The sequence below is a fragment of the Muscardinus avellanarius genome (genome assembly GCF_963383645.1).
Source record: "Muscardinus avellanarius genome assembly, chromosome: 4".
NCBI lineage: Eukaryota > Metazoa > Chordata > Mammalia > Rodentia > Gliridae > Muscardinus > Muscardinus avellanarius.
Window position 1 is genome coordinate 136298882 of NC_137789.1, and position 14429 is coordinate 136313310.

Genomic DNA, 14429 nt, shown 5'->3' on the forward strand with positions numbered 1-14429 from the left:
AGTTCTCCATTTGCTGTCAGGAGACCCCAAGGTCTTCCCCCAGCAGAAGCCCTGTTACTGTCCACGCCTGGGAGTGGCTGCCTGAGGAGGAGGCACACTGGGGTCTCTCCAGGCACCCCCTACCCCAGCTGGGCTTAGCACGGGAGGTAGAAGAGGTGGCCTGATGGCCATTGTAAAAACAACAAAGAGGAAAACCAACAGTGCCACCACCCAGGTCATCTCTAGGTCTTTATCTAGGCCCCACAGCCTCTTACCACAGGCCTGGATTTGCTACTAGCTAGTCCGGAATGCCCTCTGCCCCATACCCTTTCTGGAGAGTTCTGCATTTTCTCTTTGCAACTCTACAAAGTCCAATGAGGTTGGGTCACTGCCCTCTTGGGATCTTGTTTTCCTTCTCTGCAGAGAGGGGTTGGCCCAATTCTCTCAGAGCTCTTGGCTCAAATCCATGAGTCAGCAAGATCCTTTACCTTGAACCTCAGGTCTAGCCCTCTGCTCCCCCGCATGTCTCCCACCCCCAGGCCTGGCCAATCCCAGTGGCCTTTTACAGACACAGCCATACACGTCTGAAAAAGGGAACCATCACTCAGGAACAACTAGAAACACATTCTCCTTCCTGCTCTGGCTCTAAACCCTGTGTCCCTCAAGACTGTTCACCTGGACTGCCGAGGCCCAGGCTGCCTCCTGCCGCATTGACTCCAGTCAGGTGCATAGGTAACAAGACACTGTGGCACACAGGGACTGTGAGCCTGGACTGGAACCTGGGGGTGCCAGGCCCCAACCCCTGGGCTGTGTTGCCACTGAAGGGCCATGCTAGGCAGGCAACCTCCAGAGGGCGCTCTCAGATGCGACCCCAAAGGCCCCACCAGCAGGGGCTGGAGAGGCCAGGTGGGTGTGATCCGCAGCCTGACAGTTCTCTGGGTCAAGGAAGGAAGGCTCAGCTTTCTAAGAGAACAGTTGACGTCACCAAGCAACTTGTTGGAACAGGCAGATCAGAGGCTAGGGACACTCTGTTGACACCCACTGGCACTCCCCTGCTCTGGGGTCACAGGTGTTGATAGGGCCCCAGGCACCTGCACTCACTCAGCTTCTGGGTGAAGGCACCAGTTCCAGGTGGCACGTAACCCTGGGAATTGCAAGGGTCAGACTGTGCATGTTTGGGGAGATAATTCTCCCTTTGTGGCCAAAGTCAGGCTGGGGAAGGTGGTCCTTGGTCCTGGGGAGCCCCACCCTGTCTCTGCTTGCACCTAGGGGTTCTGACATTTCAGTTAACAAGAGGCTGGTCTTTACACTCTCAATCACTGGGGGGAAGGCTGGTAGGACCGCCTGTCATGACATGGGTAGCGGGGGGTTACTGCCCACACCTCTTGCACCAGGAAGATTCCAAGTGCTATGAGCTGGTCCACAAGTTGGAGGACTCTGTCTCCATAGGGTGTTTAAGGAGGTTTCCCTGTCCCCTCTCTGCAAAGACAACTAGCAGGAGACAGAGGGCCAAGGCTGCCCATTCAGGAAGAGGAAAGGAGGAGCAGCCAGCAGGTCCGGGAGCACTTCACCTCCCCTTCCCTCCCGCAGCCACATTCAGCTGGTAAAATACTGTGCGGGCTTGTGCCCACGCCGATTCCATTCTTTTCTTGAATGAGAGAAGGGTATGGCCGCCTTGTCTAGCCCACGCCACTTGCACATTTCGACGCTATCATGCATGGCCACGGAGAAGGCTACTTAAAGCAGCACTGCCTCCTCCTCGAAGCCCAGGCCACAGTGGCTAGGTTGCTCAGAGACTGGCTGGTGGAATCCCCAAAGCAGCCAGAGGGTATGGATTTTGCAGGGGTCCCTGCCTAGAATAATACCCCACTCAGCCTCTGGGGAGGCACTCTCTCAGTTCTTGCCAGGAAGCACCAGCCCCAGCTGCTTGCCCCACAGGCCCTGGCTGGAGGCGTGGAACAAGGCTGCCTGGTCTCACTGGGCTTTGCATCCACGACCCTTCTGCCTTCTGCTTGGCCTGCGACCCAGGCTGCTCAGGGGCTCTTCCAGAACTGATGCTGGTGTTTGAACAGTGTCCCACACAGAGCAGGAAGGACAGGGGCATGTGGGAAGAGAAGGCCTGATGGCTACGTCGATAAAGCAGCAGGAAGTCATGGGCAAGCCGGTCCTGAGTGACATCTTCTGAGCTCCGGGCTCAGGTGTGCTGGGGCTAGAGCGCCCCACTGGACTTCCTCATCACTTAGAGCCGAGTAACTTCCAATACTGCTTAGCTGACATGGAGCGGTTTCCAGTCATTTGAACCACGACCATCTTTGCTAATTACCCCCAATTAACAATTGCCAAGTGGCACATGAGCCCAGCCTGGAGAACAAAGTCAGCCAGGCACCTGCTACCGCAGACCTCAGCAGGTAAGGGCTGAATCCTCCAGGCCTCTCTGGCTAAGGTGCTATTCCTCCAAATCCTGCTTGCCAGCATAACTCCCAGAGCCCAAAAGCGCAGTCACCATAGTTCCCAATTTCAGGTCACTTTTGGAGGCTCCTGGAGGCCGAGGCTCACACATGCCTTCCCAGGTCTAGGTTCGAATGCCAAGAGCACAGCACCCACATATCCAGATCCTTCCAAAGCGACCCTCCGAAGGCCTTCTCCGAATGACCTTCTCCAAAGGCCATTCCTCTAAGGAACACAGGGCCCTAATGGCTGAGGAGGTACCCGGAAAGCTTGGCCTCAGATGGGGGCCCTTCGTCCCGGGAGCAGGTTTCCCTGGACAGGCCTGGGCTGGGGCCAGGGATTTCACTGTCATTGGATAAAATGAGATGTGCCTTGAGGAGCCGCGTAGCCCGGGAGCACGCCCCCCTGTTGAAGATTTGCCAAGATCCCTTCATGACCAGGCCTTTTCTCCACCAAGGTGCCCTCTGCCAACACCACACTCCAGAACAAGCGCCCCTTTCCCTGTTCACCTGTACTGAGGGCCGTTTCCTCCCTTTCACTGTGTTAAGCCCAAGGGCCCAGGAAAGCAGGTGACTCTCTGGTCTCAGGGATGGCTGGGGTGGCTGCCTTCTAATCTACGTCTTCTCTGTACTTCTGTAATCTGGGCTCCAAAGTTGTCCTTGGCAGAAGTGAGGGGCAAGCTCCTCCATGGGCACTGCGGGGCCTGTGGAGGTGCCAGGGGATATGCCCGCCACATGTGACTAAGGCCTGGAACCCCTGCTTTCCTGGGGGGTCTTCTCCATCAGTCCCATCTGAGCTGTCTGTGCAAGTCCCCAAGCCCCCTGCTCATACCCTCTCCCTCCTCCATGGACCTTTCTCCTGTCGTAAGGGCCTTGTGATCCCGGGACCTGGGTCCCTTCTTCACTGGGGCATTGGAGACATCGAGTTCTCCCTCATTTCACGCCTGGAAACCTCCCTATGGCCACGCTGCTCCCTCAGGGACTGGGATGAAGGTGGAGTGGCTCTTCACTGTGGGGAGCGGGCACTCCCCTGGTGGGGCGGCCCGGTCCCTCCGCCCTCTACTGCACAGTCCCTGGCACACAGGGGGAGCTGGATGAGGACTTGCTGAGGGGTTGAATGTCTGACAGGTGCCTAGTGGGCAGAGCAGCACCCCACTGTACCTCACACAGTCTCTGGGTGTCCTGTGGATGTGCCCAGCTGTCTTAGTCCTTCCTTTTTCAAAATCTTCATTTTTCTAGACACTTCGGAGGCACGTCGCCGCCCAGCTTGCTGACTGAGCATTTCCCTTCCCTAGGATAGTAGCTTAGGCTCCTATTATCTGCCGTGGCCCCAAGATCTAGGGCTAGGTCTGTCATTCCCACCGCCTGGTGACCCTGCTGGTGCGGCCTAAGAATACCAGCTTGGGCTTCTTTCCAGGGGTCTCAGGTCTTCCTGCGTCAGGTGCCGGGGAATAGATGGTGGCTCTAAAGAAGGGCCTGTCCAGGGCGCGGCTATGGGCACCTCCACCGAGCCAAGAGAGACAGGCTCAAACATCACCTCGGTGCCTGGGCGAACGTGCATGGAACTGCCCACCTGGCTCCATGCAGACCTCTGGGATTCCTGGCACGAGTCCTGGCTGGGCCTCTTGGGAAGTCACCCCGGGCCTGATTCCACCCACAACTGCCAACAGGCCTCTCCCAGATGCCAGCAGCTCAGACGTCAACTGCCGCAACCAGGGCTCCTAACCAAGCCACTGCTGCTCCGCTGAGGTCCAAAGAGAACCTGAACTGCTGCCCGGGAGGCTCGGGCATCAGCCAGAGAGCCCGTGGGGTTCCAGACTCACTGCCAGGGCAGACAGAGGTCCTGCTGCCTTCGCTGTCTGAGCATGTGGGTGTGGGCAGGGGTGTGTATCTGAGTACCTGGAAAGCGAGTCCTGTGTGTGCACACATCTCTGGGTGGGCAGGTGTGTGTGTGGGAACAAAGCTAGGTCTGTGTGTATGCATTACATCTACTCACACAGAGAAGGGAGCTCAGAGCAGGCACTGAGCTTGATACAGAGAGCTTTATCTATTCCTCAAGGATTCTGTGAGATGTTATTGTCATCATCCTTTCTGCTTTACAGATGATAAAACCCAGGGAGGCCAGCTAGAGATCGCAGAGTCCCACGAGGGTAAATGCGATCCCTTGAGCAGGTGTATCCCCGAATACTGGTACTTTATCATGTACCCAGAAGTGGCCATGTCCATGCCTCTGAGCAAGGCCTCATGTGCGCACACCATAAAGAGGTGCTGGCATTGTGTTCAGGTGAGGTCCGCTGAGAGTGGAGGGGAATAGTTAAGGGTCTAGAGTCAGAAACTCAGTGCTATTCTGACTTACTAATTCCTAGCTCTGTGATCTTGAGAAGTTACTAAACCTTTTTTTTCCTCCTCCCTCTGGTGCTGGGAACTGAACTCAGAGGCATTCTAACTCCGAGCTACACCCCTAGCCTGATTTTTTTATTCTTTATTTTGAAACAGTGTCTCACTAAGTTGCAGAGGACCTCACTAAGTAGCTGAGGCTGGCCGCAAACCCCAATTCTCCTGCTTCAGCCTCCCAAGTGCTGGGATTCAAGTGTGTGTCACCACGCCCAGCCCTAAACCTTTCTGAGTTTCAGTCTTTCCTCTTTGCTCTGAGAGTGATCAATGGATCCCACTTGCCAAGGTTGCTAAGGGGAATGAGATAATACATACAAGTAGCTCAGGCTGAGCTATTAACGCTGTGCTGGTGGTTGTTAATTGTCCACGGTGGCCAGGGGAGTCAGTGCTGGCCCCTGCAGCAGGACAGTCTGAGGGACGCACCAGGGACACTCAGCACGTCTTGGGGCTCGGACTTGACGTGTGTGCATACACCCTGATCCGTGGGGCTTGGGGGCCGTCCTCGGAGGTGTCAGAAGACAGGTGTCGAGCCCACACTACGGTCTGGTCTTTCCTCAGTGGCTGCAATTAATGACAGCAAAGCACGGTGGGCAACTGGGCCAGAGGGGAGATACCTGGGGCTGTCCTCCTTGCCTGGGGGTGTCCTTTGCCTCACACAGTTCCCCAGGGCAAAGGTCGTGCAGCCTCCCGTCTCCTCCACTTTTAACCCATCCTCTCCAGCTCAAGATGCAGCCCACCTCCTCTGGCACGACTTCCTTGCCGGCTCTCCAAGTCCTAACAGCGTCCAGGTTTCAACCCCACAGTTCACAGCTGCTCTGACCTCTGAGAATGAATTTCCTTGGCCCTCTAAGCACCAGGTCTGCTGTGTCTCCAGGGCAGAACTGAGCCTGCGGCAAGCAGCCTGGCAGAGGAGGAAACCATGACATCGAGCTCAAGCGCAGGAGCCGAAGACCCGAGTCTGGATCCTACCACTGCCACGTCTCTGCTCTGTGGCCTCAGGAAGGTGCCTTAACGTTTCTGAGCCTCAGTTTCCTCATCTGTGAAATGGTAAGGGTACCAATTTACCCTGTACATTGGTGCGGGGAGCGGATGAAATGAAGAGCCATGTGTGAGTCTGGCACACGGCAAGTGCCTGCTAAGAGACAGCTACGAATTAATGAAGGATGGACCACAGCCACCCAGCACCTGCCCGGCCACTGCTTACATTTTTAGTATCTATCATCTCTTCTCCTTTATCCCGGCCTCCTTTCTCGGGAGAGGCGATTCAGTGAAGTTTTACTAAAGGACCTGCCTTGGGCTGAGGAAGTGGCCACACCTGTGCCCACTTGGGGCTGCGGTTCTTGGCTGGTGGTCACATCTGGCCTCCTCCCTGAGCATCGACTGGTTTCCAGGTGAAAAGGCAGCAAGGGATGGTGGGGACCCCGTACAGGGCATCAGCCCAGCCTGGCCCGCAGCCCTGTGACACCTGCCAGGCCCCTCTTAGGCAGGTCTTCCCACCGGGGCAGCTCCATGCTGAGGTGACTCCTCCCAGAGGTGGCAGCTGAGGGGGTCCCACGTATAGTCCCTTGACAAGAAACTGCAGACCACCCCAGGGAGGCTGGGAGAGGATGTCAGGTACACCTGACTTGCGGAGAAATCTGGTCTTCAGGGCTACACTCCACACTGGGCTTGTTATCTAGAATAACAAACTGGTTGATCCCCTGAAAGCTGCCTCACCCTAGCCTCTCCAGCCTCCAGGGCTCTGCAGTGCTAGGGGCCAGGGTGCAGGCCTTTCTAGGAGACAAAGGTCCAGCAGGAACAGCAATGTCCCTCATCATGTATAGTCAGTTCTGCTTGTTGGGCCTCAAGTACAACCCACTTCATGGTGGTCCAGGGGCCAAAGAGAGACAAGGCAACATCAGGGTGTGTGAGCAGCACGCAGCCCGGGGAGCGGGGACAGAGACCGCCCAGCCTCTCCCAGGAGCCAGGTCTCCACTGGGTGGGCCAGGGCGCTGGCCCAGCTGTCTGTGCAGTCTACCTGCTGGGCCAGTTTCAAAGCTCTCATAGATGCACTGTAACCGGGGCCTCTCAATGCTGGGAGGGCACATGGAGGGAGAGGACAGAGATAGAAAAACTGAGAGTGACAAAATAGACTGAGACAGAGAGACCAGAGAAGGAGAAGGAGAAAGAGTGAGACAAGAGAGATGGGGAGGGAGGGAGAGAGGGAGGGAAGGAGGGGGTGGGGAGGAGCGGGGGAGGGCTTGGGACCTTAGCCTCTCCAGGAAAGGGCTGAGCCTGACTGGGGGCGGCAGGAAGTGATGGGCACTCCCAGGCTACTGCTGTCCCCAGGGTGACCAGGCCACAATGGCCTCCTTAGGAGGGAGGATAATGAGCTCATTAGGGCCAGAGTAAGGCCAGCTGCACACAATTAGGATGTTAATAAAGTCCTCCGAGGTCACAGCTCAGCTTAGGAAGGAGCAGAAGGTGGGGGAAGGGAGACCCCTGCTCCTTCCTCTCCCTCTGAAATCCTCCCAGCTCTTCCAGATGTCCTCCACCAGGCCCTGGCTCTTCCCGCTCTCCTGGCCCTGCTCACACAGGGATTGGGTCCGTGGCTAGGTCCTGGCTCTCTCTTCCAGAACAGCCTGGATCCTTGCTTCACCACTGCCTAGCTGAGTGACGGGGGCAAGTCACTGGCCCTCTCTGAGCCTCACTGGTATGCAGGGAGAATGATGCCTACCTGCAGGGTTGCCCAGCATCAGGGACACATGACGTAGTCAATACCCAGGAGCTTCTCACACTGCAAGTGTTTACGGAGCAGCTGGCATGTGCCAGGCTCAGGTGCACGCAGGGAACTCCACTGCAGCGAGCAACACACTTTCAGGACTTGGGCTGTCCTTTCCAGTCGCCCCAGGCACGGCAGCGCAGAGTGGGGCTCAGTCCTGCCCTGGCTGCGGAGGCCAGCAGGAAAACACAGGCTTTCCCGCTCCGGTCCTGGCTGGCTTCAGGCTCTTGGGCCAAACCCAAGATTTCAAGGACAGGATGAAACTTGTCCGATTTTGGAGTCTGGGAGACCTAGCAGCCTGTAGGTGCTACCCAGGCATCACCTGCTCTGTTCTGCATTTACTCCAGTCTCACGGCAGTCACTGCAGAGCCAGGCGCGGATGGAGCACGTGGCCCGGTAACTCTCACTCAGGCCTCCCTAAGCTCTCAGTATCCAGGTATTCGGTACCCAGTACCCAGAGGGAGGGCAGGTCACAGAGCTAGGGATGCGGGAGACAGCCCCGGGTCTCAAATAACTGAGGGTCTTGCTGGTTTGGCTTCTGAGGGCTCAGAAGTCCTTTCTCCCAGGGCCCTCAGCCAGCAGCACCATGGTGTGCTGCTTTCCGGGCGGGCTCAGGCCTTGTCTCCTTGGGAAGGGTGGCGCATATAGGCACTCCCGTGTCCTTTGCTTGGAGAGGGTTTGCACGAGTGGCAGGGCAGGCTTTGGTGAGGGTAGGGGATACTGAGAGGAGGAAAGAGACTGAAGGGGCTGGCCAGGCACACATCGCTAGCACTGCCCACCTGGCCGTGCCAAGCAGACCACAGGCCCCACTTCTGCCCTGAACTCAGCCTGGCCCCTTTCCTACAGCCTTGGGGTAGACCCACGGCTTCTACCCATGAGGGACCAAGGAACTGGGAATGCAGGCTGCCTGTGCACGCTGTGTCTTTAAGAGCAGCGAAAGGCCACCCGCCCTCGGCCAGGCCTCCCCGGTCAGAAGGCTCTGTCACCGCAGCCTCTTGCCAAGACACACTCCGGCTCGCAGCATGCAGCCTCCATGGTCCAAAGAAAACAGGAGTGGCTTTGGAGAGGGCGAGAGGCTCCCCACGTCCCTCCTGTGCGCACCCCACAGCTCCTGCCTTCCGACCCACACATCTGGTCCTACCATGGCGCCCACCCGGTGCTATTGTGCAGGGCCTTCCTTCCCCCAGATGGGGCTCTGAGGCCACTAGGGCCCCAGAACCTTCCCTGGGCGCCTGGATTCCAAGACCATTAGCAAAGGCTGCTACGTCACGGAGTTTGGAAGGCTCTGTAGAGTCCGTGGCAAGAAGGCAGCAGGAGCTGGGCTGCTGCCATCTCTCCCTACCTCGGCTCCAGCCTGCCCACCTCACTGGGAGAGCCCAGCAGCCCAGGGGCCCAGCCAAGCCTGCTGGGCTCTGGTGGGTCTGGGAAGGCCCAGGTCAAGGGGAGGCACCCAGAGGGTGGCCGGGCTAAGGCAGAGAGGGGCCCGTGACAGAATGACAGGTAGGGAAAGTGGCTTTAACAAGGACACTCGAGCCAGGCTGTCTGGAGTCAAATCCCAGCTCTGCTGCTTCCTAGCAAAAGATTTTGGACGAGACATCAATGTTCTTATCTGTAAAGTGGACCTAGAGTAGCGCCTGCAGCTTGCAGTGTTGTAAGGACTAGATGAGTGAGTTGGTTCTCAAAAAGCATCCAAAATAGCGCTGGATTCCTAGCAAGCCACAAGGGGCTGACAATAAACTGAAGTGCAAGGATGTAGCTCAGGGGCAGAGTGGTTGCCCAGCATGCACAAGATCCGGGATTTGATACCTCACACACACACACAAAAAAAAAAAAAACCAGAAAAATATTGTGTGTCTGTGTACATGTGGTACTGCTACTGGGATGGAACCCAGGGGCATTCTATCTCCAACCTACACCCCCAGCCCTATTTCATTCATTATGTTTAAACAGGGTCTCACTAAGTTGCTGAAGCTGGCTTCGAAGCTGTGGCCCTTAGGTCTCAGCCACCCTAGTACTGGAAGTACAGACGTGTGCCACCATGCCCGGCTCAAAAACCTAAAGTGAAGTGCAAACCACAGGGAATTCCAAAACAGGAATCAGTACCTCAGTGCCCCTCAGTGACCGGCACGAGAGCTGGGCCTTCGGTATTTGGAGTCTCAGGAGACTCTTGGTATCCCTGTCATTCAGCCTTAACCTGGGAGGGTCTCCATTGAAAACATGTGGGGGTTGGGACAGAAGAGAGAGTACGTAGGAGGTAGTGTGAAGCCCCTGCAGGAGCTGCAGAGCAGCAGAGGAGTCAGGAGCACAGCGGCACGGGGCTGAGCCCTGGAGGGTGACCTGGACAGCCCACGGCTGGGACCCGGCAGTGGCTAAGGCGATGTTGCTCAAGGAACTGCAGACACCCAGAGATCAGACCAAGGAGTCAGGAGAGAAACTGTAGGAGACTTGAAATGAAAGGCAGATAAAGATAAAACCTGGAGGGGAGGGACAAGGGCAGGCGGTTTAGAGGGAAGTTCAACCCTTGCAGGGCAGGGTGGAGGAGGAGCCAGCTCAGCCTGGCCATTCTCAGGCTGCTTGATGAAGGATGTTCCCAAGGAAAGAAACTGGAGGAGCACAAATCTTGTCTTGTTTTGTTTTTTGTACCAGGTCCAGCGGCATTGTACCTCCGAGCTACACCCACAGCCCCCTGCTTTTTTAGTCTTTTTATTTTGAAACAGTCTCACTGAGTTGGGAAGGGCCTTGCTAAGTAGCTGAGGCTGTCTGAACTAAGATCCTCCTGTCTCCGCCTCCCGAATGCTGGGATTAAAAGGGTGCGCCGCCACGCCCAGTAGGAGCATGAATCTTAAAGTCACCACCCCCACCACCTCCTTAGTATTATTATTTTACTTTTTTTGTGTGGTCCTGGGGAATGGAACCCAGGGGTTTTCTACCTCCGGGCTATACTTTCAGACCTATTTTGTATTTTATTTGGAAATAGGGTCTCACTAAGTTGCTGAGAGCCTCACTAAGTAGCTGAGGCTGGCTTTGAATCTGAGTGATCCTCCCGTCTCAGCCTCCCAAGCGCTGGGATTATAAGCGTGCGCCGCCACGCCCACCTCATTATAAAGCAGAGCATGAGGATGTGAACTTGGAGCGAGATTCCTGAAGAGAGGGTGGCTGAGAATAGAACATGCTAGAGAAAGCAAATTCTAACAAACATTACCATGAAAGATGAGTCTGACGGGAGAGAGTGGCTGCAGAGTGTGGGGTACTCAAGGCAACGGGGAACTGAAATTGCAAAAGGATTAGGGGAGCGGGCCCAGGGGAGGAACCCTCGGGAAATGTTTCCCCTGTGATGCCACAGGAGGGCAGCCTGCCTGTGCACTCTCAGTGGGAGCTGAGCCTGGATGGGAGGAGAAGCCGAACCAAGGCAGAGATGGGACGGCACTGAAGGCCACCCCGGAAATGCTCTTGTGTGTGACCTGGCCATAGGAAACGTCCTCAAGTACTTGACAGAGCACCTGTCCATCACCATCAGGGCTCTTGGAAGACACAGAGATGGGAGCAAGGCTGGAGGACACAAAATGGGCAAGGCGCCACCTTTCAAAGACAAGAAGATGATTCCAGAGCAGAGTCCAGCATTCTTGACTTTGGTCATGGTCACCAAACCAAACCAAACCAAACCAAAAAACAAACATGAATTCCCTAGGTGCTGCTTGGAGAGCCCAGACAGGGGCTCTGCACATCAACTGAGGCAGCCTAGACCAAGGGTGCAGAAGGAAGGGAGGGGCCGGCCCCCCTGGCTTCTGGTAGCCAGTGTGCCCCTGGCCTGGTGGGTCCAGGATGTGCCAGAGCAGAGCCCTCCAGGGCCCTGGGTCTGTCTGATTCTTTAGCACCTTCAGGGCCACACTGATAGATTCACAGCTGATGGCAGGCACATCCCCAGAGGGCGGGATGGAAACCTGTCCTGATGGATGTTTCAATCAGCAGAGAATGAGGACAGAGACGCTGTGAGAGTGGCACCATCTCATTAAGCAAGAGCGATGCCAGAATCTGCAGCCAAAGGGCAGGAAGATCTGAGCAGATGGCAATGACAGGTCAGTCTGACAGATGCTAGCTAGGTCTTAAACAGAGAGATGAAAGGACACGGCCGAGTACAGCGATCTTTGTTTTTGTTTTTGCAGTTTTGAGGACTGAGCCCAGGGCTCACACATGCTAGGCAAACACTCTACCACTTAGCTATACCCCAGCCCTTAAAAAATTTTTTTTTCTTTTGTGACAAGTACTTGCTAACTTGGTTTAAAGGCCTTGAGGTTTTTTTTTTTTTTTTTTTTTTTTTGGTGGTACTGGGGTTCCTGGAAGCCATTCTACCTCCGGGCTACACTCCCAGACCTATTTTTACATTTTTTTTTTTTTATTTGGAAACAGGGTCTCCTAAGCCAGCGCGCGGCTGGCTTCGAACCTGTGTGATCCTCCTGTCTCTGCCTCCCAAGCGCAGGGATTACAAGCGTGTGCCACCACGCCCGGCAGGCCTTGAGTTTTTAAACCATCTGCTTCAGCCTCCCAAGTAGCTGGGATCACAGGCGTATGTCAGCAGGACCTGCTATTATAGTGATCTTATAATTTACCGTCCAGATTCTTTGGAGCAAATGAAGGTGCACTATTAACAATTATGTCAAAATTTGAGGTGCAAACTGGGAATGTTCAGCGCAGTCTGGGTTGTATGGGCCACCCACTTGGCAGTGAGGACAAGCAAAGACTTCTGAGGATGCTAAGTCCAATATGCTGTGAAGGAGATGTCAGCGCCCGAGTCTGTAAAATTTTAGGCTACCTTAGCAGATAACTAGAATAGGTGACTTGGGCAAAGGTGCATGGGTGGGCAGGGCAGCGCCAGGATTAGCGCCCCGGCTGGACGCCTAGTACAGCGCTCACTCAGCCACCCGACAACCCCTCTACCACTCAGGGGTACAGTGCTTGCCTAGAAAAGGTGCAGAGAGAGACCAGCATCACCTGCTCATTCTATTAGTTCTCTCAGAGATGAGCCAAGGAAACCAGCCCCCTCATCAGCTTTGCCACCACTCCGTTAGTGTCTACTAAGCAGCCTGAGTCTCACAGCTTTTGCCCCATCTGGTCCCCTCCAAGAAGAGGGGACTGACAGGTGGTTCTCAGGCCCACATCCAAGCTACTTCTCCTGAGCCCACATGGGAAGGTAAAGCAGGGATTCCCAGACTGAAGGGATGGTCTGGCCAAAGATCCCACCGGAGGGCTTTGCCAGGCAAGAGTGAATTTGGATCAGCACTCCTCAAACCTCAGATATCCCCCACCACACACTTTGCCATAGCCTTGACCACACAGTCTGTGGCTCACATCATACTTATGTGTTGCTTAATAACAGGGACAGGTTCTGAGAAACGTGTTGTTAAGATGACTTTGCAGCCGGGCATGGTGGCACACGCTTGTAATCTGAGACTGGAGGATTACAGTTCGCGGACAGCCTCAGCTACTTAGTGAGGCCCTCCATAACTTAGTGAGACCCTGTTTCAAAATAAAGAATAAAAAATAGGACAGGGAGTGGGCTCGGAGGTCAAATGCCCCTGAGTTCCAGCCCCAGACCCTCAAAAAAAAAAAAAAATGACCTTGCCATTGTGCAAACATCCTAGAGCTAACTAGCCGTACCCAGATGGTGTAGGCCAACCGATCCATGTGGTCTCTTAATGCAGCCAGGAGACACAGAAAACACAAGCTGTATAAGGCTGCTGCCAGCTTAACATGATATACTGTTTTATAGTCAAATATATATAGTATGGATATATATATATATATATATATATGTATTATGTATAGTTTATAGTCAAATACATACACATATGTACACAGAGAAAGAGAGAGGGGAAGGTGCTATATAAATTAGGTTCTTATTTCAGATCCCCCCCATAAGCTTAGTCTCCTGAAAGGCCCTGGTCTGACCAGTTAAGCTACCATCCCCCTCTGATTGCACCTGGTCACTTACCTGGGAGACCTGCTCCCTCCTGGTGCCCTTGGCCAATCAGTGAAAGGGACAGTCCCTGCTGACCTGGCTGCATGACCCCCTCCCATGGGACTCTAGCCAATTAGTTCAAAGGGCATTTCTCCTAGCCTATTGGCCCCCAATCTGTAACCCCAAGCCCCTATATAACCCTGATCCCAGCACATGCTCCCTCTCTTCCCGGATTCTTCTTTCTCTCCCCCTCTGTCTCTCTCTCTCTCTTTCTCTCTCTTTCTTCCTTTCATACCGGCCCCTCCAATAAATCTCTTGGCTACAAGGTGGTCTCTGGTGTGGTCAAACTTTGTCCTTTCAGGAGGAAGGAGGGAGAGGGAGAGAGAAAGGGAGAAAGGGAGAAGGAGGAGGAGGAGGAGAGGAGAAGAGAAGGAGGAAGGGGGGGGGGAGAGAGGGAGCGAGGGAGGGAGGGGGATAGAAAACCCTTTAAGATACTAAAACAGGGCTGGGGATGTAGCTCAGTGGTAAGAGTGCTTGCCTAGCATGTAAAAAGCCCTAGATTCAATTCCCAGTGTTGCAATAAGTAAATACATTAAATATATAAGCTAGTAATTTAGTCATTCATCATGATCAAATATCATGTGCTATATATAAGTGTATGTGCTATACTTTTATGACTGGCAGCTCAGGTTTATTTACATTAATATCACCACAAATTTGTGTATCATGTGTTGACTACATCATTCCAACTCCTGTGACCTCCCTAGGTGTCAGAGATGTTTTTAGTCCATTATAATCTTTGTGACTGTATTTAAAAGAAGTCATCTTTTTTCTTCCTCCTCCTCCTCCTGCTGCTCCTCCTCCTCTTCCTCTTCTTCTTTATTGGGGATTG

The 14429-nt window shown here is 54.6% G+C and overlaps 1 protein-coding gene across 4 annotated transcripts in view; it reads right to left on the bottom strand.

Annotated features, from left to right (window-relative positions):
* Positions 1-14429, bottom strand: part of SH3PXD2A (SH3 and PX domains 2A) — a gene marked incomplete at both ends in the record, with an annotated part of 227134 nt that overhangs the window by 21724 nt on the left and 190981 nt on the right. The window lies entirely within an intron of this gene.